Genomic DNA, 4764 nt, shown 5'->3' with positions numbered 1-4764 from the left:
GGCTCCCTGAAGCTTTGAAAGGAAGGTAATTGGTGACACGGAAGTTTGAAGATGTGTATATGTGGACCTCTGGAATGCTGCCCAAAGTGTGAAGATATTAGTGCCTACCTAGGAATGGTCACGGTAGTAGAAGTTCTCAATCATCAGATGGACAGGATGACTCATGCTATAGATCTTAGTCGGCCCCTTTCTCCAGCTGTTCTGGTGGCTTGTTCAATGGTTAATCCATAAAATTGTCCTGGTAACAGGGATGGAAGTTATGCTTGAGCTTAGTAATTGGATCCCCTCACTGAGGCTCATTTGGCTCTTGCCACCGATAAGTGGGCAACCTGCTCATTGCAGAGGTAATTGATAAGCCTTTGATATGATATGCCATTGATATGTTCCAGGAAGATCAGCTAGTTACCTGGGTGATTACACTGAGTCATTCTCATCATGGAAGAGGTAGCAGTTAGTCTTTGCAAGGAGCTGAACACAATTTCTGGGTGTGGATTTGCCCATAGTCTCTCTGCTAACATCATTTATGGACTCAGATTGCCTTATCCATTGCCATATATCTTTTATAACACAGTCTTTAATCAGAGGCACTAACTTAGCACATTTCCTATCACTCACGTATGGTTGACTTGACATAATAGTGGAATCACCTGTTGCAGGCTCACTTACAGCACCAACTAGGAGGTAATACCTTGTGAGGTTGTGATGCTATCCTACTGAATGCAGTGTATGCTTTAAATTGCTTCTCTGGTGGTTCAACGGTAAAGAATTTGCCAGCCAATGCAGGAGAGGCAGGAGAAATGGGTTCGATCCCTGGGTTGGGAAGATTCCCTGGAGATGGAAATGGCAACCCACTCCATTCTTGCCTGGAAAATCCCATGGACAGAGGAGTCTGGTGGGCTACAGTCCTCCATAGGGTCACAAAGAGTTGGACACAACTCACTAAGTAACAACAGCAACAACATGCTTTAAATTGGGAGCCAGTATAGTGTTGACTTCTTCCAGACAGGATGCACAGGTCTGAGGACTAAAGAGTGGAGGTGGGGTGTTCCCTCTCATCATTATGCCTAGTAATCTCCTTGAAGAATTTTAATTTCTGCCCCTATAACCTTGGCCTCAGTAGGTCTGGCGGTCCTAAAGCCTAAGGGAGAAATGCCTCTACCAGGGAACACAGTTTCAGATTATTTACATCAAGAAGGCAAAGATCAGTGAACTGGGTAGGGTGATTATCCCAGTTATTTTGGGGGACCTGGGTTGCTACCTAATGAGAGTAAGAAGGACTATTTTGGAAACTTGGGATTCATTGTGGGTGCCTTTTCATACTCCCTTTCCTGAGAATACCAATCAATGAAACATTAGAGCAAAACACCAGGATTTCAAATTTTCTGGGATGAAGGTTTGAGTTATCACACCAGGTAAAGGACCTCATCCAACTGAAATACTGGCTGAGAGTAATGGGATTTGGATCGGTTGGGGAAAGATGACCGCATGACGTGGTAGAAGATGCACGTGCAGAGACTGCCATTTACTAGTAGTAGCAATACTGCCAGAGAAGGCGTGGCACCCCACTCTAGTACTCTTGCCTGGAAAATCCCATGGATGGAAAAGCTTGGTAGGCTATAGTCCATGGGGTCGCGAAGAGTCGGACACGACTGAGCGACCTCACTTTCACTTTTCACTTTCATGCATTGGAGAAGGAAATGGCAACCCACTCCAGTGTTCTTGCCTGGAGAAACCCAAGGACGGGGGAGCCTGGTGAGTGCCATCTATGGGGTTGCACAGAGTTGGATATGACTGAAGCGACTTAGCAGCAGCAGCAGCAGCAATACTGCACTAAGTCTTACTCTGTATTCAGGATATTTTAGGGTGACCAACCATGCCCATTTCCCAGGACTGAAGTGTTTCCTGAAACATGGGAACTTCAGTGCTAAAACCAGGAAAGTCCAGGAAAAACCAAAACAAGCCATCCCGTTTATGCTCATTTCTTTTAATCAGCACTATGAGAGTAAACAAAGCACCTAACAGGTGTAAATGAAGATAATAACCAGTGACTTTGTAATCTGGTGGACCTACCTAGTTAAGTCCAGCTTACTTACTTGCTGGATGACCTTGGCCAGACTACACGGCTTCTCCCGAAGTTTCACCTCCTTCGGTGAGTTTGCAGGCATTTCTGTACACCATGACCCACTTTAGTATTAGCAAGGAAGACTCTATATGGGCTGCTGTCCCTTTCTGTGTCACTGTTTCTTTGATGCCAAACATATCTGGCCCACTTCTCCAAAGTCCAAGGGGCTTGCTTGACCTGGGGATTCTAGTGCCCATTGGCTGTCCCTTTAAATCCTAACCTCTGTGCCCCATGCAGCCCAAGAAGCCAGGGACCTGCTCCTGCTACAGAAGCAAGACTATGAAGGGCTTTTCTCCACCTCCAGGGAGCCTGCCTGGACCAACATAGAGAGGGACAGTATGTTGTCTGAGGTGGCCTGAGGTCATCCATCTATCCCCTGGAACACTGCCAGGCTCCTGGAACATGTCAGACCCCAATGGCACCAGTTGTAAGGGATTTTACCACAAAGCATTATTGTGAGGTGAAAGGAATATTTCTAGGGTACGTGCTAAGTACAGGGCACTATGGTAATTGCCTTGAAAAATGGCTCATTTAACTTTGCAACAACTGTATATCTGGGTTGGAGAAAACAAAGTTCAGGGAGGTTAAAGTCACTTGTTTAAAAATCCCCACAAAAGGTAAAAATGAGACAACTGGGGTTCAAACCCGAGAATACTGGAGGTTAGCACCAACATGTAGAAGGTCAAATGGCAAAACCCAAACCTTGACCCCACAGTAGGTGTCACATGCACAAGTGGCTCCGGGGACCAGGAAGTCCTGTGAATGAGACTGGAAGGCTGGATAGGGACCCTGGGGACCTGAGAACTGAAACCCTGTCAACACGGGGTGGCCACCGATCAGCTCTGCTGGAGTATTGCCATGAAGGAATGCTCACCCAGTGTGGCCAGAGAAGTTAAAATTCATATTTTCACACAAAATGCTTGTTTAAAGACACTGAAAACTATTCTACTTAAAAAATACATTGATCATGATGTATGGCAGAAGCCAACACAATATTCTAATTATCCTTCAATTAAAAATAAATTAAAAACAAAAACATCAATCTTGGTAGCCCACTCCCCCATTTCCTGGTAACTATCAAAGAAAAAAAAAAATACATGGATCAAATGCATCACACTGCTGCCCACCCGGTTTAACTCTTGCCCTGCACAGTCATGGAAAGAGAAACAGATTGAACAAGGAGTCTGCCAGAGGCCGTGATCATAGCAGAAGAGTGAATTACCTCACAATGTGGAAGCAAGGTCACTCATGCAATCTGACCTTGTAATAAAGGTCACTGGGGCGGCCACAGAGTGACAACCAGCTCCTACTGTGTTTCACCTGATGGAGAAGTTGGGGCCAACCTGAGATACAGCAGAAAAGTTAGAAATTGGATGAATTAGATTAGAAATTAGAATCCGAGGATTTTGAGGCATCAAAGTAGTTTACCTTGGGTCACCTCCTTTCCAGATTCTGAAGAATGATGAATTCCCTCCACATTTATGAGTAAAGGTTAATCCCATTTCTTATAAAGACAGTTTGATTCCCCTGTTCTGTTCTGAACATGTTGTAAATATCATATGGCATGCCTTCTAGGAGCAGCTTTCTAAGAAACATTTCCTAAGATGTCTTTTGAATCACCCCCTCCTTGGGACTAGGGAATATACCATCATGAATTGTGAATAATTAGACTTATTGACCCAAATCACTTTATCACAGTGAAATTTCCCTTTTTGGAAATTTTCACCAGTTTGACTCTTACTGGGTCCACTCAGCTGCCCCTAGAAGAGGTCCTTGCTCAGTTAAGGGTAGGGACAAAAGCAGAAGAAGGGGACTGAATTAGGTCAAGAGGGCTGGCTCCTCAGCTATTCCTTCTGGACTCTGGCTGCCTCCCAGGGTCCCTCACTGGAAGAATGGCCTTCTGAGGGGCTCATCCTTTGTTCTGGTGCGTATCATGGAAGGCTGACATTCTGATTTAAAATTAGAAGACTTGTGTTTATGACCTGCCTCTTACTATCTGTGTGCTCCTGGGCAATTGTTCAACCTCTAGGAACCTCACTGATAAAATGAAAATAATATCTACTTCTGTGGTTCTTAACCAACTCAAAACATGAAAGGTTTGTAAACCACAAAGCTCCAACATGGACATAGGTCAGATTGCTTTTGGCCATAGCTACCAAAAATACCTATCTTTAATTACCAAGGGGTTGTGGTAGAGGTAACCATTCATAAAAAAAAAGTCATGTCTTATAGGATAGAATGGTCGTTGGGAAGTGGCAGCCCAGCCAGAATTGTACTTCCTGTCTCCTTTGCATTTGACTGGGTTGAAGTGAGTAACCTTTACTAAAGGAATACGAGCAAAAGTGATGAGCAGCACTTCAGAGCCAAGGCGTGAGAAATGTGCCTTCTCTAATTTCTTTCCCACCTACGACCCGAGGAAGAGGATCCAAAGCCTCTGAGATTGGAGGCATCGAAAAATAGGAGAAAAATGAGTTCCCGAATCCTTGCCTGGAAGAAAGCCACCTACTGACTGAGGCCAATCTCGCTGGATTATTATGTGAGTGAGAAATGCTAAAATGTTTTGTTAAGCCCCGATATCCTGGGGTTTCTTTATTACAGCAGCTAAGATTGCTCTAAGTAATAAATGAATCAAGGGGATGGGA

This window comes from Capricornis sumatraensis, chromosome 2, assembly GCF_032405125.1.
Source record: "Capricornis sumatraensis isolate serow.1 chromosome 2, serow.2, whole genome shotgun sequence".
NCBI classification, from domain to species: domain Eukaryota; kingdom Metazoa; phylum Chordata; class Mammalia; order Artiodactyla; family Bovidae; genus Capricornis; species Capricornis sumatraensis.
This window is presented reverse-complemented; position numbering follows the sequence as displayed.